Source organism: Peromyscus californicus, unplaced genomic scaffold, assembly GCF_007827085.1.
Source record: "Peromyscus californicus insignis strain IS unplaced genomic scaffold, ASM782708v3 Scaffold_4__1_contigs__length_199733344, whole genome shotgun sequence".
Taxonomy (NCBI): domain Eukaryota; kingdom Metazoa; phylum Chordata; class Mammalia; order Rodentia; family Cricetidae; genus Peromyscus; species Peromyscus californicus.
The window spans coordinates 196822198-196844162 of record NW_026294562.1 but is presented as its reverse complement, the minus strand read 5'-3'; the positions used below and the strand labels follow the sequence as shown (position 1 = coordinate 196844162).

The 21965-nt window shown below is 37.8% G+C and overlaps 1 pseudogene; it reads right to left on the bottom strand.

The window, feature by feature from the left end:
- Window positions 1–3558: 3558 nt before the first annotated feature.
- The window catches only part of LOC128124325 (vomeronasal type-2 receptor 116-like), a 34651-nt pseudogene continuing 16244 nt past the window's right edge, over window positions 3559–21965 (bottom strand).

Genomic DNA, 21965 nt, shown 5'->3' with positions numbered 1-21965 from the left:
GGCTATGCTGCTTTAGTGAAATGGCAGTTACAGTTTCTCCTCTGAGATCCAAGACTTCACTAGTTCTTGGTAGTTGGTTTAGTTTTTATAACTAGGCATTATATTCCTTTTGACCAGCAGGAATTCTGTCCAATACAGCTAACAACTGCATTTGCAAACCATCCTAGCCTAATATATAGACATAAGCAAAGAAGTTACTACAGCAAGGATAAAACTCACAGTAGTAAAGGTCTAACAATTTTATACAATTTTAATTTTATTTAAATATGGGGAAATGGAAAATATTTTACTTAATATATTGTATGTATTTTTAGGAACTTGTGATGACTTCTGGAGAAATGTAAAATAATAAAGATGCATGTTGTAACCTATTCATGACTTTTGATGAAGAATACATACCGATTCATGGAAAAGCAATGAACAGAAAGAAGCATTCAGACAGATAATGTGTAAATATCTAGATTTAAAGAGAAAGTGGGGATATTCATCAAGACTTAGAACAGTTGGAAATGTGACATATGTGCTCAGAGGATAAATAAGAAAGGGGTCCTCCATGTTATTAGACCTAGTTACTTGTTCTGAGTGACTGATATTTGACAATGGGTAATATAATTCTTACTAAGTCTACATTATAACTTAGAATGCAATATATTATGCAATGACTGATGAAGTATTATGTTCACAAAAGCTTACATTCACATGTAGCTAGAGTTTTCCTGCCTGGCCCACAGTCAGGACAAATCTCTCTCACCTGTCAGTCCCAAAGCTGCTCAGACCCAACCAAGTAAATACAGAGACTCATATTGCTTACAAACTGTATGGCCATACCAGGCTTTTGCTAACTGTTCTTACAGCTTAAAGTAATCCATTTCCATAAATCTATACCTTGCCATGTGGCTCGTGGCTTACCGGCACCTTCTCATGCTGTTTGTCATCATGGCAGCTGGCAGTGTCTCTGACTCAGTCTTCCACTTCCCAGCTTTATTCTCCTCCTTGTCCCACCCATAATTCCTCCTTCCTGACTACTGGCCAATCAGTGTTTTATTTGCCAACCAATCAGAGCAACACATTTGCCACACAGAACATCCCACAGCACTTCCCCTTTTCTTTTTTTTTTTTCAAAAGGAAGGTTTTAACCTTAACAAAGTAAAATTACATATAATTTGGGAATTTGGGCATAGCTTCTCTTACTACTTCCTGCTGGAGGGGGGCGCTGTATCTTATGGGGACACAAAGAAAATTTTAGGATTATGGAATAGTCCATGAGTCTGTATTGTCTGAGCCAGTTGCCTTCAAACCGTTCTGGATGTTGGATCATCTGGGCCATGGTGTCATCAGAGACCTTTCAGGGGGTCTTGGCTGGTCAAACCTGATGGATCTTAATCTGGAACAAATCCATAGCCTTTGGCTTTCTGTGGGAACAAAAGCAGAGTCTCCTTTCCAAAGCAACACATCCTTAAATCCAAATTTTGAAGTCAAGGTATCTTTAAAATATACATATTGGTTTAACTCAGCTTCCTTTACAATCAAATATCTCTCTGCAGTTAAAAATCCCAAAGACAACACAACCCAGATTCTCTGTGCAATATTCATCTTCACATGGCTTATTTTTTTATATTAATTTTACTGTCTCTTTAAAGACTTTTTTTTTTTTTTGCTTTTTCGAGACAGGGTTTCTCTGTGTAGCTTTGCGCCTCTCCTGGAACTCACTTGGTAGCCCAGGCTGGCCTTGAACTCACAGAGATCCGCCTGGCTCTGCCTCCCGAGTGCTGGGATTAAAGGTGTGCGCCACCACCGCACGGCTAGACTTTATTTTTTAAAACTATGTATTTGTTTATATAACTGTATATATCACCTTTTTTGTCTCTTTCAAGCCTATGTATATTTTACACACATTGTAAACTATTACATGTGAATCTGTCATATTGTGAATTTATTGCTTTAAACTGCAGCAGCTGTGGCTGCTGGCTCCACCCACCTCAGCTTCCCAACATTGGGGTGGTACGTTTATCGCCAGCTCTGGGAGCTATCCTGGGTCTATGCTTTTTTTTTTCTTGGGTTTTTTTTTTTTTTTTGGTTTTTCGACACAGGGTTTCTCTGTGTAGCTTTGCGCCTTTCCTGGAACTCGCTTTGGAGACCAGGGTGGCCTCGAACTCACAGAGATCCGCCTGGCTCTGCCTCCCGAGTGCTGGGATTAAAGGCGTGCGCCACCACCGCCCGGCTGGGTCTATGCTTTTATCCAAGCAGCATGTAACCCAAAAACCTCTTTTTTTGTTTTATACTAGTAAAGGCTAAATCCACCACACAACTTAATGTGCCACTTGCAGAGGCCTCATTCCCGCCATACTACAGGTCGAGCGCTCATGCTAGGAACCTGCCAGTAGCTCAAATCGGCAGCTGCCACTCATTTGATAGAGACAATTAGGAAGCTGTTTTTAGCTCCATTTTAGAATCTTTTCTCAGGTTTTAGGTGAAAACTCTTGCCAACAGGTTGGGCGCCATTTGTAGCTTGAGTTTTCCTGCCTGGCCCACAGTCAGGACAAATCTCTCTCACCTGCCAGTCCCACAGCTGCTCAGACCCAACCAAGTAAACACAGAGACTTATATTGCTTACAAACTGTATGGCCATACCAGGTTTTTTGCTAGCTGTTCTTACAGTGTAAATTAATCCCTTTCCATAAATCTATACCTTGCCACGTGGCTCGTGGCTTACCGGCATCTTCACATGCTATTTGTCATGGTGGTGGCTGGCAGTGTCTCTGACTAAGCCTTCCACTTCCCAGCTTTATCCTTCTCTTTGTCCTGCCCACAATTCCTCCTGCCTGACTACTGGCCAATCAGTGTTTTATTTACCAACCAATTAGAGCAACACATTTGCCACACAGAACATCCTACAGCATTCACATGTTGCAAATTCTGCATTCTTCAGTATAATCACTCAAACTCAATTGGAGCATGATAATTTAATAAAGGACTGTGAGGTCTTAAGAAACAGTTTTATGCCCTTGTACAAATCTGGTGTATTGAAAGTTGAATATAAAATAAATTTATAATCTACATATTTTATCACAGAGATTGGAAGACAAGATAAAAATTTATTATAATCCACTTTCAAAATTTAAAACAACATGTGATTAACACAGTGGATAAGAGATTATACATGAAGCTCTTAAAAATTTAACACAATAACATAAATATTAATAGTCTATATTAGAGACTGGTAGGGTGTTTTGACTGGTCCTCTTTAATTCCAGAAGAGCAGAAGCAGATGCAGGCAAGTGTCTATGAGTTCAAAATAACATGATATTCACATAAAGTTTCAGATGAGCCCAGATGTATACAGAGGTCCTTCTCATATGAAAATAAAATATGGATTTTAAGCATGGATAACTCCATTGGCTCCAGCATAAATAAGTTATAATAAAATTGGTTAAACACATAATACCTCAATGAATCAAACCTATACTATAATGGTGTAACACACATTTGCAATAGATATCAACTGGACTTCATCTTTTAAATTCATCACTTATCATAAGAACTATGTTTAATTTTGAACTAGGTTTTGGGAGGGTTATTCCTTCTAGAATGTGGCCTATTCCTGATATGATGAACTGAATTCTTATCTGGCCTTACTAAGATAATATAACACTTAGGGGCAAAAATGAAGCCAAGGAGGGCTGCACTGGAAGCCAAGATAGAAAAGACTTCCATAGCCACCATGACCTTTCCCTTGGTGCTGTGGTAAACAGAGAGGAATGTGACCCAGACACAGAAGAACACCAGCATGCTAAATGATAGGAACTTGGCTTCATTGAATGTGTCTGGCAGATTCCGGGACAAGAAAGCCATAGTGTAACTTCCAAGTGCCAAGGAGCAGAGGTATCCCATTATACTATGGAAGGCAAAATCTGAGCCCTTGTTACACACAAGGATGATATGTCCATGTTCAGCATGAGCATCTTTGTCAAGGAAGGGAGGAGAAGTTCCTAGCCAGATTCCACAGAGAACAAGGTGGACCAGAGTACATATGGGGATTATAAGATTTGGAGCCTTTGATATTATTAACCACCTCACCACTTTATTTGGAAAAGTGACCTTGAAGGCAATAATCACAGTGATAGCTTTGGCCAACACAGTGGCAAGAGCCACAGTGAAAGCACCACCAAATAGGATCTGCTGTAGGGTACAAGTTGTGGTGTTGGGACGGCCAATGAAGAGCAAGGAACATAGGAAACAGACACTGAGTGTGATGAGCAATATATAACTGAGGGTCCTATTATTAGCCTTAACAATTGGAGTGTCTCTGTGCATCACAAATAGTCCAAGGACCACAGCTGTGAGTACAGAGAAGCACAGAGATATGGCTGTGAGAGACATTCCCAAGGGGTCCTTATGGTCAAGAAAACTCACAGCTTTCTGGAGACAGTGTTTCTTCTCTGTTCTTGCATAATGACTTTCTGGACACTTCATGCACTTTTCCATATCTGGTAAAAAAATGAAGGTGATATTTTGTCCAAGTTGAACTTATCTCTCCAATTCTAACCCATTTCTCTGTACCTGTTAACAGGACTGTTATCCACATCTATTTCCTTTTTCTCAGGGACAAAGAAATATGAGCTCTGTAGTGAATACTTTCATATTTATAATATACATCTTCCTTTTTAGATATTTCAGTCATTATTTATATGCACATATAACCTGTGTGGCTCCAACTCACCCCTCTTTCCTTGTGTTCCATTCCTCACTTTCTCCTTCTTTTAATTCCCAACTTAATATGCTCTCTATCTCTTCTTCTTACATTTTAATACACATTGAGTCTATTCTGTGATGGTTATCTTTACAGGTTATAGGGAAATCTACTGGAATGGGGGTAACAATTCAGAATCTATAACCTTAAAGAAGAGAGATGTCCCTTTTTTGTAAGTAGTTATCAATTACCAGTAGCTTCTCATACAACCCATTTTCTTTATAGTGATATAAATTAAATATACCTTTTCTCTCTTATATACTTTCATTGCCTCTGTGCTCTTGGTGTATCTCTTTGCAAGTCATTAGAATACTGAGTTACAATGCATAAACCTGCTTTCTTTCTGATTCCATATCATAAGTTATATTCATATTATGAATTTGAATAGTGCAGAAGAGAGAAAATGGCCTTTGACATTATTTTGATAAAATTTTGTTTTTAAGCATAGCTTCTAAAATTTCTTATCAGTATAAAATGCTTTATGTTTTCTAATTTTTACTTTTCTGTGTGGAAACTTTAAAAAGGCATTACTACATTGTTACAGGATTGAATAGTGAACTAGTGAATAGTTGTAATTCCAGTTGGGCAAAGATCAGAACTACTTTAGAGTATGAAATAAAACAGTCCTATATTAATCTGCTCCTGAAAAATTGCAAAATTCATCTTGTATTTGAGTTATATTTACTCCGATTTATTCATGCCAGATTTCTAATGTTATTTTTTCCTATATTTTTAAAAGAAACTCATCACTAGCCTTTTAATTTTCTTTTGTTGATAATTTTTTTAACATATTATTGAATAAACTTCAGTAGAATAAAATGTATTTCTATATATCTTGTAAATACTTCTTCCTTCAGCTATTGTGACACATTGCTACAGTTATTGTCAGGGCCTACTTTCAATGTATTGCCTCAGACTCTGTTATTTTCTTCTCTTTTATGTGGGTTTTCTACCTTTCAATGGATGACTAAGATGTATAACTCTATTACTAAGGGAACATGATACATGTAATAAAAGTACTATGTATAGAATAACTATATGTATTTCAAGATACTATAACATTTTTTGGTACATTGAACCAGTAATCTAACCTCAAGTATCTGACATATTGAGCTATATAAGTTTTGGAAGTATACATATTAATTAGGAACTATGAAGGACTTTTCATGGGAAAGTGAACCATTCCATATATATATATATATATATATATATATATATATATATATATAGTATATTGTGTGCATAGATATTCACTAAAGGAGTATTTTTTAATAACAGCTTGAGAGTACAGTCTATTTTAACTCAAGGTGAGACATCCATGGGAGAAGTCGCAAAAAGATTCTAAATTCAGAGGTCATGAAATACTGCAAGTGAATAGAAAGTTACAGACACAGCAGGGCAGTTGAATATATATGTTTTAGGTATGATATCATGCATATCATACCTCAAAAGCTCAGGGAAGGTCAAATATCATTGAGCATGTAAGGTTGGCATAAGATGCTACCCTTAACTAATAAGCTATTTGACCTCATAGCTGCTATAAGAGGAAGACTCATTAGAGTTTAAGAATGTGGCCATTGCTAATCAATTCATACTCCAATGAGGGGCTAGAGTAAAGAGTATTTGGGTAGCAGAAATTGAATTAAATGAGTTTTTCTTAATTATTTAAAATTGAGAGAGAAGTTAGGTAGAAAAGTGGAAGATTTGGGTGGGTATGAATATGATTCAAATACATAGTATAAAATTCTCAAAATAAAAGAATTATTTAACAATTTCAAAATTGGTATAACACCAGTCACAAATTTAATATCAGGTATGAACATACTAGCTTTTAAAGATTTTTATTCCCAATGAAACATGCTGGAATATGCTCATGACGGAGATTCAATATTCCTGTGCAGGTGTTAGGACTTGGTACAGCTCTCCATAACAGACTGTAGAAACTGCCTTCAGTATATTGTTTCATGTACTACTTCTCAAAATTGAAGCAAAAAATGGACATAATCCTATTCATTAAGGAAATTTGAAATTTTGGTTATGCTTTGCAGTAAAAAATTATATATTGGTATTATCAAATGAAAATTTATAATCTTCTGTTCTGTATGAAAAAGCTTGCTGGGAAGAATCATTATAATAACCTATCCTACACTTTGGTGAGTTATAATCATTATTGCAATACAGTTATAAAAACATGCAATTTTGGTAGATTTTTTTACTATGTGTTACATTACTTGTGGAAAAAAGCATATTGATCAGCACAGAGGAAAAGAGTTTCCTGCAGCAAACAATATCTGCAGGTGACCATAAATATAAGTCAATTATACATTTCAATGCCTATTCTCTACTATTTCAAGACATGGTGATGCACACTTCACATCCTAAATAAGAGAAGGAATAAATTTGTCTGACTTCTGTCCAGATGTTTTTTTCAGTTTTTAAGATAATGCAGAATTCTGTAGAAATGTGGAAACATTACTTAAGATTTATTCTTACCTGTCTCATTAGAAATCTCTTTGTCTGCACAAGGAGTGCAATCATAGCAGCAAACAGCCTTGCCCTCTAGGGAAATTTTCCTGAATCCAGGCCCACAGCTCTCACTGCATGCAGACTTGGGAATCTGAGAAAAATGGAAGCAAAGATAACAAATGCTAGGGGTTTATTGAAAACCTCAATAATATTATTTTTTAATATCACATAATTATTTTGCAAGTTTTATTCCTATAAATGTAGAGAAGGATCTTGAGCATCTGTGATCTATATAAGATTGGTCTAAGGATTATCACAGTCTTAGACTAGAGCACAATGAGGTAGGAAAAATTATGATGCTGGTAGGTGATAGAAGCTATGACCTAGAAGGTCAAATGGACCTTCCAGATGGATCCTGTCTCTATACTTACTTTCTAATGTGTTGAAAAATTATATTTTCACTATGATTGTGAATGTTGCTTGTCAACTTGACAGGACTTACAATCATAATGTGAACAAATTGTTGGACATTTCTGTGAGTATTCATGAAGAGAAGGTTCACTCTATGAATGAGCATAATCATTCCATAGGTTGTTGTCTGAGAATGAATGAGAATGAGAAAAAGGTGATCTGTGGTATTTACTTTTTTATATTGACTGAGGATAAGATGTCATCAGGAACATCACATTCCTAGAGCAATAAATTTGAAAAGATAAGGACTTCATTCTCACACTGTCAGGCATAAGAAACATTTTCATAAGTTATATTGGATATGTATGTATTTGCAGCAGGAGAGAAACAGACACACATGCTCACTATAATATTGTCCCATTTAAGAGGTGGATAAAAGAAAAATGTAACTGTTTATGGTCTGTAATTTTAAGCATGGAATCACAATGAACTGCTCAAATTTCAGATACAGTGAAGGAATCCTAATAGAGTTATGTATTGGTTTAAATGAAAAGTGGCAATAAAAGGCACAGATATGTGACTACATATTTTCTCAATGGTGGTTCTATCTTGAGAGTTACTGATACTTTAAGAGTTGGAGACTTATTGGCAGAATTATTTCAATGGTTGGAGTTCTGATGATTTATGAGCCTGACCTAATTCCACTATTCACTCTCTGCTTCCAGTATGTTGACTGAGATATTTTGTTTCAGATTCCTGCCCATCTCTCCATGGATGCCACACACTGGTATGCCTCCTGACCAAAAAGGACTCTCATATCTCTAGAAATGTAAGTCAGATAAACTCTTTTTCCAAAAGTCACTTTTGGTTATAGTGTTTGATCATAGCAAGAAAACATAATTTACTCATTTTTGTGTGGTAGACGTAATTTTTCTACATCAGAGTGTCCTGGGAGACATTATGAGGATTGCATGTACCACTTCTCAGTTATACTTAATTTGTGTAAACTTGACAACAAATAACCCATGCATCACTGAATATTAACAGAATTTAAATCTAAGAATTGCCATTTTTAAGAAATCAGGGAATGAAGAAACACTGTCTTCTATTAGTTATGTTTATCCTTCTCTACTCAGAGTTTTATGCTAATCAGATTTAAATTTAAAACCAGGAGTTGTTATACTTATTATGGTAAGTTGAATGCATTGAGATTATATGAAACCTACCTCTGAATATCTTTTTGGCCATTGTATCATCTGCTCAGATAGTGACAACTGTTGACCCAAGGGAGCATTGGGCGAAAAGGATCCTACTTTCACTTTTTGTATAAGACCCTTTGGAAAATTCCAATAGTTGAGAATATCATAATTATTATCATGTAACTTCTGTTTCAATTCTAAAGCCATGTTGGCTCCCACATGGATATTCCTCAAAAAAAGGATGAAGCTGAAAGTGATGCAAGAACATATTTTAACGTGGTTGTGAGAGGTTGACCAGAAATGAATTATAGAGTGATTATCACTGGTCATAATCTCTGGTGTAGGCCATCAAACTACATGTTACATATTTCAACATTTTCCATACATAGTATATATATGTACATACCCACAAAGACATATGTATATATGCATATGTATGTATGTATGTTTATATACATTTTTACATGTAAAATGTTAAAATATGTAATACCTAGTTTGGTGCCTCTGAAAACTCTCAAAATATCACATTGTTGATGCTCTAATACAATGAAAGGGATATTACCTGCCAGGGGAAGAACATCATTTTTTTCCCATTTCCTAATGGTTGCATTTGAACTTGCTGAAGACTCATCTCATGGAGACTGTGGGCCACAGTATAAACAGCCTTGTATGTATTGTAGCTGTCTTCATTCATTGCCGTGTCAAAAATGTATCTAGGCAGAAATTCCAGGGAAGCATTGGGTTGGCAGTTTTCCAAAAGTTGACAATCAAGCTCTGAAAATGAGCACTTGAAGAACATAATCCACACTTTAGGAAGGTAATTGTCTTCTGGGTACTTATAAGGATTAACTGTTTGTATAAAATTTTTAAATTCAGCCACCTGCTCATGGTGTTGTGAAAAAATGAGACTTCCATGGAATGAATCTAGCAAGAAAAAATCAGCGATATTAGTAAGGTCCCATTCAGAGGTCATGAGCCAAACTTTCATTGTCAAAATCTGTTGCCCTAGATTTCCAATTAAACCTTGTAGTGAATCATTGTCACCATAAATGATGATGACATTGGCCGATGATTCCTGGACCATGCCAAGACTTTTCCAGTATTTGTATGAAAATGAATTCCAGATACTTTGGATCATTTCAACAAAAGCTATGCAGACTTGATTAGTCTCCATCTTTTCTCTGATATCTGATAGAAATTGAGTCCCTCTGTGGTCATCTGGGATAAGCAAACCAATCCAGTTCCAGCCAAAATGAACAATCAGAGAGACCATTGCAAGAGACAGAGTTGTGCCTTTGGGGGCCATCTGGTAGAAAGAAGTAAACTGACCTTGGTCACTGAAGATAGGGTCAAAAGGACCAACAGTGAGCTGAAGAGAAAATGATTGGGAACAAGAGAAAGAACAATGGCATTATGCACAATCCTTGTTCTGCAGACACAGATGGAAATGATCAGCATTATGATGGATTCATCTTAATTTTAAAGGCAAATTTATGACACAATTCTTCAGAAAATTACTGGACTGTCCTCCATTCTTATTAATCCTCCTTGTCTATTCCATGTTTCCCTTTCTTTCCTTTCCAAGTGACTGAAATAAAGGTCCATCTTCAATTGTCTGGACACTTGTCATCAATAGCTAACTAATTCAAATGTCCACTTTTACCTTTTCATACCCCAAAATGTCAGCAAAGCAGATCTGGCTCTTTCTCCCATACAACTCCTCACCTGTGGAAATTTGTAGAGCTGAAGCAGTGTCCCAATATGAGCAGATTTTGCCCAAGATGGTCCTGTTAGTGCAGCAGCTGTCATTCTTGACTTTACACAGTTAAAATTAAGGTAGGGATTACTCAAGCCTGTGAGCCAAATGAGAGCATTGACAAGAATGTTTTTCTCACTGTATGGGACATTATAAAAATCAAATCCCAGAGATATGTTTGGTAAAAGATGAGGGTTCCTGTTGATCTCCTCAATGGCAAATACCAGGGACAGAACCAACTCATATATTTTAAAATTATACCTGCAAAAATTGAATAAAAATACACCTGAGGAAATTACAGACCACACAGAGCTATAGACTTAGTTCAGTGGGTTTCTAGTGCAAATATTAGTGTTTATATAAAATCCACGTTTAAAATTTCCCACTAAATGCCTGGAATTCAACTCACTATGTTACCTCATTAGGATGATATAAGATCATGTAGGTACGACCCTTATAATTGGCAGTTCCACGATTGCTCATTGTACTTTCTATTGTATCTGGTACACTGAAAATTTTACCCATAAATGTAAAAAAAGTCCCTTATAAAACACCATATCTCCTGCTACATTGTTCTTTGTTGTGTAATTCATCTTTATAAATATTTGTGATACTTTGATAGTATTATCTTTGTGAGTTTCTATTACTTTTGTATCTTTTATGTGTATGCCACCATGTATGAAAATGTTTGAAATCTAAATGTTATGAGGGTAAGACAGAGGATAACCTCCACAAGCAGATATCACTTTACTTTTCCTTTTAAAAGTGGCTCTACTCATCTATTTGCACATGCTTGAATTAAACATGTTCATTCATGAAATTTTTGTGGATCTGAACTCAGGTAATCTCATTTGCACCTGAAGCATTTTTACCTTCTGAGATATTCCTTAATGTTAATGCCTGAAATTTAGAAAAAGAGGTTTCATTAGAACACCATAAAATATTACTTAAAATACCTCATTGCCAGGCAATGGAAACCTGTTTTTGAATTGTTGTTTTTAAGGGAGTCAAAGAGATTTCCTCCAAAAATATAGGCTGTTGCCCATGTTCTTCATGCCTCTTAGAAAAAGAAGGTAAGATCTTATTGCTGAAGATATCACACACTTCAAACAGTAAAATGATCAATCTATATTTACCAGGAAGCTTCCCTACTGGGGACTGGCTCCCAATGTTACAGATGAAGTCATACAACCTCACAATGTAGAAAAGCTTCAAGTAATCCTATGCATCTGTAAGGACAGTGAATTACAATTATAGTAAGCAGAGTCAGATATTCTGATAGGTGTAATCATGACACTTATAGCCTTGGATATCTCACAGTTGCCAAACTGGACTTAAGGCATGATGGGATAGCAAGGAAGATATGCCTGTAACTGTACTTGTACATTTAGATACCCACCTGTAGCAGAAGGAATGGACTCTAGAAGAACCTACTACTGTCAATTTTCTTAACTAGTATAATCTCTAACTATAATCTAAACTAAACTTTATACACACAAATATGTATAGTACTCCCCCGGTATAAAGATGCTTCTTTATATGGTAGATACAGATCATTACAGGATGCCTTTACTTGTAATAATATACTCTTCCCAACTGCAGGGTGCCTACCCCCGATTAGTATACTTATAATACAATGTCTAAACTTAAAGGCCAGGAAAATTCATAGAAGATGGGTCAAAATACTGTTATGAGACAGAGAGAGGCCAGGACAAATGTTGCAATATATTCAAAGTCCGTAGTTCTGAGAATGTCTCTAAATATACTAACTTACTTTTAGCTTGGGTAGTTCTGCTTTTGGCTAACCTGTCTTTTTAACTGAAATATATCAATCCAGAAGATGATTTTTGTGCTTAATAGCTCATCCTGATAACATCTCTGTGCTCAACTAAGATATTGAGCACCTAGTATAGTTGTAAGCCAGCTAATAACAACTTCATCTTGCTTTAAACTCATGTCCAAGCAGTGTTCTATGGTCAGTACCCATAACATTTTTGGAGGTTCCACCATCATAACAGAGCAAGACCATGAGACATAAGTGTCTCAGAGCTATTCAAAGCAAGGAAGAGTGTAGGGGTTAAGATACTCATAGGGGTTTTGCAGCCAGTGGTCCATGTACCTGGAATGTCCTTTGATCAATTTCCGCCTAAGGAATCTGAGGAATATGACACCTTCACCCCAAAATGATACAAATTAGAAAGTCTCTTGTTCTGTCACCTCTGAAGGTAAGTCTGATTAATGTGCCCTCTGTGTGGACACATAGGAAAGCAGTCAGAGATGACTGCTAGCCCAGTGTCCAGAAACCATGTGAATGACACTGGATTCCCTCCATCTGTTCAAGTGTGTGAATTTGTGGTGGCCAACCCAGGATGCTTTCATTGTGTTTGTGTGCATGTATGTGTGTGTGTCTGTGTATCCTTCTATGTCTTTCTGAAAGTTTTGTTTACCTATATGTATGAGTGGCTTTCTCCAGTATGACACCCTCTCCCAACCTGACCTCAGACCTATGCCTCCTTAAGGGGACCCAAAAACTTTTGGCTCTGCTAGGTCCTCAAGGGTAACAAAAAAGCAAACAAATAGTTCCTTCTCTCCCACACTAGGAGCAGGAATACTTTCTCTTTCTTGTTTTGTTGCTTGACTCCTACTCAGAGTCCAGGATTGTTGCTGTGTGGAGATGCTGAGGATTCAGACCTCTGATCCATGGCCTCCTACATCTGAGGAGAATAGAAAAAGGGAAGATCAAATAGTTCCCCCAGAGGAGCATTCTCTACACTTTCAGCTTGCTCTAAACATTCCTATAGAAGTGGGGAGTTCCCCTGGGCTGAGCCTGAAGGAAAAGAGAAATCCCTGGTCATTTTTATTTCATGATTTAAGTCTTCTTATTAATCAGTGATCCATATAATTTGAAAACTCAAAACTCACAATTCTCTCTTTAAAAATTGAAATAAAGGTAGAAAACCCCCCACTGGTTCTTGGCACACAACACAGCTTGGGCAGAACAGATATTCCTTTCTGTGCAACACTGACCAAAGAACTTTATGTAACTTTTAGTAAGTACTTTTTTCAATGATTAAAGACTGCTCCTAAAAAGATTTCCTTTGTCGCTTAGCTGGAAACATATTAGAAAATGTTAATGAAATTCAAAAATCTAACGGATAATAAGGTCCTAGCTGCTGGAGGTAGCTAAAAGTGTGATTATCATCAAGGAACTGAGTGGGATAAGTCCCTTTGCAAAAAATGAAAGTCACCATTGCTTTTTCTCATTATGAGATACAGACTTATAGACATCCAGCAGAATTTTTGTGTCTTACCAACTGTCAGAAGAAACCAATACCACAGGACTAGCTCAGCACCAAGTTTCTGTAGCTGATCAGCTACTCTATTCAAATATATCTCTGCAGATTAAACAATATCCAAGGACCATAGAGGTAAAAGAGAAAGTATAAGCCCAAATTCCTCAGTGAGAAGATACAGGTAGTCTGCCAGTTATCCTGGAATATACCTCTCCTGCATTTAAAGAAACCTGGGTCCTCTGATTCTCATGAGTCTGATTCCTCCAGAGAAAACTGTGTACACTCCCATGGTCCAGAATGATGTATTCTTCTGTCTCCTATTGAAAGTGATGAATCAACCCATTTTTGCTTTTAAATGCACAAACCCTGAGAGAGGTCTACAGTGAAGAACTTACCTCGATCAGGATGCACAAAACCTGAATCAGTTTTCAGAAACTCTACGACCCTGTTTGTGTAGACACTAAATGCTGAGCTCCTGCACTTCCATCAGAGGATTAGTAGGAAAACAGTTTATAAAAGGGTCATTGAGATACTGGAAATAATCTGAAAAGGACCCAAAAGGTGATTTTCTTCACTTCTCTGGTGCTGAAGATAGGTGCTCTTACACCATAGAGCCACCACACACAGATAATAAAACTGAAAGCCACAGATGATGTTCTCAAACGGACTGCCTCTGGACCATGGACCCATTGTAACACGAATCTTAACAGGTCTTATTAATAAAAACAAACCTGGAGTCAGGTATTGGGGTGAATGCTGGAAGGTCAGAGAAGCAGAACAAGCCAGTCACCTCACTTCACCAATTCCTTAGGTGATCCTGTTTCCTCAGACTGGATACCTCTTAGCTGAACTGTGATGCTCCAAATCCTAAAAGCTTAATCAACCAAGAGCTTATAGTTTCTGACCTTCTCACCTTATCTACCTTCCTGCCATCACTTCCTGGGATAAAAGGCTCTTGTAACCATGCCTAGCTGTTTCCAGTGTGGCTTTGAACTCACAGAGATCCAGACGCAACTCTGCTTCTGGAATGCTAGGATTAAAGGCATGTGTGCCACCATTTTCTGGCCTCTATGTCTATCTAGTGGCTGTTCTGTCCTCTGACCCCAGATAAGTTTATTAGGATGCATAATATATTGAGGGACACAATATATCACCATACCCCATTAATAATAATGTTTCACAGGTCCCCAGGCTCTTCCATTCCCTGCCCTTATACCTCTTACTGAATCTTGTGTTTTTCACTAGGAGTATGAACACAGGGTCATAGTCCAAACCCCACTCCTCTCAGGGCTAGACTTGAAAATGGGCAAGACAGATACATAGAACGTATTAACTAGTGTGGCTATAGAGCAGCAGTCTTCATCTCATCTTGACCTTTACTTGCTGATGCCTACTTTAAGGGTTTGATAGTACTGGAGAAATGAAGGACATTGGAGATAATTTTTAGATAGTAATACTGAGGTTATGATTCTATGCATGCCCTGTGTCTTGGTCCACTAGTTGACAGAACAAAAAATGGGTTTCCATTGTAGAATTGGAGATTCCAAAACAGATTGATTTAAAAAGATTCTGGTCTTTGGGGAATAGAAATAACCTAAGCAATTAGAATTGATCTTGTAGGAAGGGACTCTAGGGAGAGGGTTAACCATTCACAGCCAAAAATCTTGCAGTATTGCTTGTTAGGCATAGACACCTGGCCCCCATACTACAGAGATACATGCACTAAACAGACTGTCAGCCCACTAACTGACAATACTTACAGTGACTGGGAGTAGCCTTAGTTAACATTAGGGGATTTACAGGGGGCAAAGATGCTGTGGGATGGTCTGTATGTTCTCTGATTGGTCAATAAATAAAACACTGATTGGCCAGTGACCAGGCAGGAAGTATAGGTGGGACTAACAGAGAGGAGAATTGAGAGAACAGGAAGGAGGGGGGAGATACTGCCAGCTGCCGCTATGACAAGCAAGATGCCAGTAAGCCATGAGCCAGGTGGCAAGATATAGATTTATAGAAATGGATTAATTCAAGATGTAAGAACTAGATAGATAGAAGCCTGAGCCATTAGGCCAAACAGTTTAAATAATATAAGTGTCTGTGTGTTTATTTTTTAATTTTATAAGTGGGCTGTCGGACTGCTGGGGCTTGGTGGACCCTGGAGAGAAGCTCTCCAGCTACACAAAGAAATCTAATATCCCAAACTTTTAACCTACATACTTTCCCTTAATCTGATAGCTGCCATTCAGCCTAATGGGTTAATTTACATGCATGAAAGCAATATTACTGGTCCTCTGAGAGGACTTGGTGGATATGTACTAATGGTTTGACTAAATGACTCTTCTAATGCTATCCAAACTATGTAGATAGGTTGATCAAGACTTAGAGGCATTAAAAGTTCCTGTTTCTGAGTTAAAAATAGAGTCCTTTGCTGAAATGATACTCCAAACCCCTGGAGATGTTTAGAGATCTCATGAAACAAAGGAAAATATATGTGAATTTTAGAGAAACTTGTTTCTCTTTTCTTATTGATATGAAGTAATTAGAGAAACTCTTGGCATGGTCAGGAAAATGTTGGGCCCTCCCTGGCTAACTACTCACCTATCAGCACTGGCTGGAATTCAAACTCTTATTCTGATTGGATAAAATGGGGCCTGCATCATTAACTAAAAACGTTTTTAGTTGGCTCATTTGCTAAGATCAGTAGTGAATGCAGTAGTGTCCCAGTCCTTAGTAGGCCTCCACACCTTTGCGCAACTGACTATATGGCAAATGTGACATTCAGCTGTAAAGCTCAGCAAATATACAGTACGCCTGAAATAAATGGAAACAACACACACAATTCTCAGAAAGAATCTAAATGTAATACACTTGCTTTTGGCATCTTTGGTTTCACTTCTAGCTAATTGTCCTTGTTAACTGATGCATGTTAGTATAGAACATGTTTTTTTTTTGCACTTAAAACCTCATTCTGAGAAAGTATCTATGCTACCCTGGGATTCTGATAACCCAGTATACTTGCAGTCTGATTAAGAAAGGCTTTCTATAGGCTTAAACCAAGTTCCAGCATTCTTATCTGGTGATTACACTAGAACACTTAATACTATCCATAAAAATAGGAATAAAAAGTAGTCAATATCATCCACCTATGAGCCCTGCAAGATAGAAAAGCAACTGACCCAATAATTCATGCCCTCTGGTGCAATAGCAAAAGAAATGCTACATGAGTATTCAAGTAATTTTCTGTTTGAATCTAGGACAGGTTCCATGAGAAGAAACTGACTGATAGCATGTTTATTTGGAATACAAAAGTATGACTAGGGAGGCCATAGGCCAGAGGAGAGCATATAATAGAATTATTCTGCTGCATGGACATGGAGTTAACATGATTTCTAATACTTTGTTGGTCAAATCATAGATCAGCGCATTGATCCACCTTGTCAGAGAAACTTCTGGTTGATATAAATTACCAGAGATCTTCAACTGTTCACTTTGGAAAAAATGAGGCACTGTACAATGCTCAGCTCTTGATGGGAATACATTTCATACTCAATCACAGAAATCTTTGTGATCTTCCACAGGTTGTAGATAATTACAGGTAAATTATTTTTCAGAAAGAATAGAACAATTGTGCACACAAATGCATAGTTTTTGTGACACCAGACCTGCCAAAGCTCATTTAAAAATAAAAAAAAAAACAGAAAGGAAAATTCAAATTAGTATTTTCTGAATCAGCACTCAACTGTATTCAAATCAAAGAAACTTATGACACTCTCAATTACATAAATGTGATCTGAATATTTCACATTCTTTATATACAAGAAAGTTTAATCCTATCTCCTACATATTTTTTAAAAATTGATTTTACATTTGAATATATTTCATGCATATTTATATTTAAGAATTTTCACTAATGTGTAAACCTTAAGTAATTGGTGAACTCTGCCCTAGTTGCCAACCAGCAGGGAAAACTCTTGTGACCAGGCTTCCCCAGCAAACACACCCAGGAGACCCTGCCATCTACAAGACCCACACCATATCCCAATATCCATCAGTTTATGACCACAGTAACTTCCTGAGACATGGAACCTGCCAGCTCTCATTGGACCAAGAGGTCAGTGACTCTTCTCCCACCCAGAGATTACTGCCTCTAGGACTAAGAGGTGAGTGACTCTTCTTCCACCCAGAGATTCCTGCCTCTAGGACCCAGGCCCTGGGACACAGCCAGTCAACATGAACCTCCACCCAACTCTGCCCTAGTTGGTGGCCAGCAGGGAAAACCCCTAAGGGCAGGACCCCCACTAAAACCCTCCATTGGACCTTGCAATCTACATGTTCTACACTCTGCATATTCTATGCCATACCCCAATACTCATCCACCTGCGACCCCAATAACTTCCTGAGACATGGAATCTGCCAGCTCTCATTTGACCAAGAGAGACTTCTGGAGACACAGAATCCATCAGCTCTGACTGGACCAAGAGGCCTGATAAGACCAAGAGTGGCTCCCTGAGCCACAGAATCAGCTAGCTTGGATTGGATCAAAAGTAGCTCCCTGACATACAGAATCTTCCAGGTCTAATAAGACCAAGAGCAAAGATCAGACCCACAGGGACCCTACAAAACACAGATTAGACAAATAACAGTACAGATTGGACCAATAGCAGCTCGCTCAAACACAGGCACCTCTTGGAGGAAGAGACAGGTAGACACCACTACAAAATTACATACAACAACATAAAGAGCAGTTTGGCATCACCAGAACCGAGCCCTCCTACAACAGCAAGATATGAACATCACAAAGTAGAAGAAGCAGAAGAAAGTGACCTGAAAAATAACTTCACGAAGATGCTAGAGGGCTTTAAAGAGGAATGAAAAATTCCCTTAAAGAAATTGAGGGAAAACAAAACAAAAAAAAATTGGAAGAAATCAATAATGGAATTGAGGAGAAGACAAACATTGAAAGAAGTCACTAAATCCCTTAAAGAAAGCCAAGAAAACAATGAAAACACAATTAAACATGTGAAAGAAACAGTTCAAGACCTGAAAAGTGAATAGAAACAATGAAGAAGACACAAACTGAGGGTTTGCTGGAAATAGAAAATCTGAGTAAATGAACAGGAAACACAGACGCAAGCATAACCAACAGAATAAAAGAGATGGAAGAGAGAATCTCTGGTGTAGAGGATACAATAAGAGATACAGATTCGGGCCGGGCAGTGTTGGCGCACGACTTTAATCCCAGCACTGGGGAGGCAGAGCCAGGAGGATCTCTGTGAGTTCGAGGCCAGCCTGGACTACCAAGTGAGTTCCCAGACAGGCACAAAGCTACACAGAGAAATCCTGTCTTGAAAAAACCAAAAAAAAAAAAAGAGAGAGATACAGATTCATTAGTCAAAGGAAACCCCAAAGCCAAAAATGTCATGACACAAAATGCACAAGAAGTCTGGGACTCCAAACCTAAGAATAATAGGTATAGAAGAAGAAGAAGAAGAAGAAGAAGAAGAAGAAGAAGAAGAAGAAGAAGAAGAAGAAGAAGAAGAAGAAGGAGAAGAAGGAGAAGAAGAAGACCAACTCAAAGGCATAGAAAATACATTCAACAAAATCATAAAAGAGAACTTTCCCAACTTACGGAAATACCTATGAAGATATAAGAAGCTCACAGAACACCAAATAGACTAGACGCCCCAAAAAATTCCCTTGCCACATTATAATTTATGGTGATATTTTATTTGTACTGAAATGTGGTTTTATTTTTATGTTAATAAATAAAGTTGCCTGGGGGTCAGATCTAATAGCAAGCTATAGCAGAAGTCTGGCAGTGGTAGCACATGCCCTTAATCCTGATCAAATGAAAGGCAGATCTCTCTGTGTTCAAGGATACCACCAACATGGAGACACATGGCTTTAATCTCAATACCAACCATAGAAGACCTGGAGGTCTGTATAGATGGAGTAAATATAAAATATAACCATAATAATTAAACCACTGAGCATACAGAATAAAGAAAGAATATTAAGAGCTGCAAAGGAAAAAGGCCAAGTGACTTACAAAAGCAGACCCATCAGAATAACACTTGACTTCTCAATGGAGACTTTGAAAACCAGAAAGTCCTGGACAGATGTAATGCAGATGCTAAAAGACCATGGATGCCAGCCAAGACTAACACAACCAGTAATATTTTGAATCACCATAGCCAGAGTGAATAAGACATTCCAAGACAAAACCAGATTTAAACAACACCTATCCCCAAATCAATAAAATAGAAACAAAGATGATGGGGACTGCAGGAGGAAGGGTAAGGTTTTAGCTCTTAGCTCTGACCTCTTGACTTTCTTCTTTGCATTTGTTGTGTTTCTTATTTAATAAGAAGGTTGGTTACATTTACATTTGGCGCCCAGCGTGATAAGAATCCATTAAAAACCACTTGGCTTGGCTTGGCAGCAGGTCTGGTTTCCGGCCTGGGCGGCCCGGCTCCCTAGCTCGGGCCCAGGCCTGACTGACCCGCAGCTGGAGCTACTTGCAACTGCTACAAACAATTCAGGCCTGCCCTGCCGAACAGGGCCCCTGCCTGTAAAGCCAAGGCTTGACTCAGCTCAAGCGGCTATGCTTTCTCTTTCTCTCTCTCTCTCTCTCTCTCTCTCTCTCTCTCTCTCTCTCTCTCTCTCTCTCTCTGCATTCACACCTCGAACACCAGGTAGCTGTTTTGAAATTCCCTTGGATTCTACTGTTCTACACAGACTTGGTAAGTCAATTAATATATCTATTTAAAAGAGAATCTTTTTCTACATTAAAAAATGAGCTTTATGTGCACATAGGAAGAAAATTGGGCTTTGTTTGAAATTTTAGGCACTCTGACAATGGAACAACTATATGAGAAGATTAATATTGATCAAATTATTCAGTTTATTACTTTTATTATTCTGATTTTACTATTTAAATAGATAGTCAATTTAAGTGCCAGGACAACAGTCTTATAAAAACTTGTTAAACCTGTAAAAATGAATTATAGAGAAATTCAAATTCAGACAGAAGAAATTAACAGTGAAGTTGTTTCAAAATTGGATCATAAGGTTACAGAAAGAAAGCCAGTTTTCACACAATCACCCTTAATTTATCAGGTAGCCATACAGCAGCTACCTGATGAAGTGAATGAACAAAATACTTGGATTCCAGTTAAAATGTTAGACTTAGGAAGATTTAAGGAAGCAATAGCATCTTATGGCATGCATTTCCCATATGTAAAGCAAATGTTAAACACCTGGTCAACTTGTAATAGGATTCTACTAAAGGACTGGCGGGATTTGGCACAGGCTGTTTTTGAAACTGGACAAAATCTCCAGTGGAAAATGTGGTTCAAAAATGAGGCTAAAAATATAGAAAAACAATGGAGGGATAACAGAATACAAGTCTGCCAGGATCAGCTTATTGGAGGAGTCCAATATGCTTCAGTACAAACACAATGTTTATATGATGTCCAAACCCTAGTTCTATGTTGAATGGCAGCCTTGAATGCATGGGACAGAGTTGAAGAACCAGGAAAAAAAACTGAGTCATTTTCAGAGGTTATACAGGGCCCAAAAGAATCTTTCACAGATTTCTTACAAAGATTGACTTCAGCAGTACAGAGAACGGTCCTGAATTCAGAGGCTAGTCAGATAATAATTGAATCTTTGGCCTTTGAGAATGCAAATGCAGCATGCAAAAGAATAATCAGACCGTTAAAGGCAAGATCTGTACCTTTGGGAGATTGGATTAGAGACACGGTTAATGTTGAGGCTTATGACCATGATGATATGTGGGTAGGAGAACCAAATTCAAAAGGTTCGAGAAATGTTAGACATTTTTGATGTGGAAAGCAAGGACATTTGAAAAGGGATTGTAAACAGGTCATTCCTAGAAATAATGTTTCTTCAAGGAACACTGGCAACAGAATGCCCCTTCCTTCTGGAGTATGCAGAAGGTGTGGTAAGGGAAAACACTGGACCAATGAATGTAGATCAACAAGGGACAGACAGGGTAATCCTCGGCCTCGAGCTTCAGGAAACACCCAGAAGGGTCTCAGGCAGGCCCCCACAGTAAATCCAGTTCA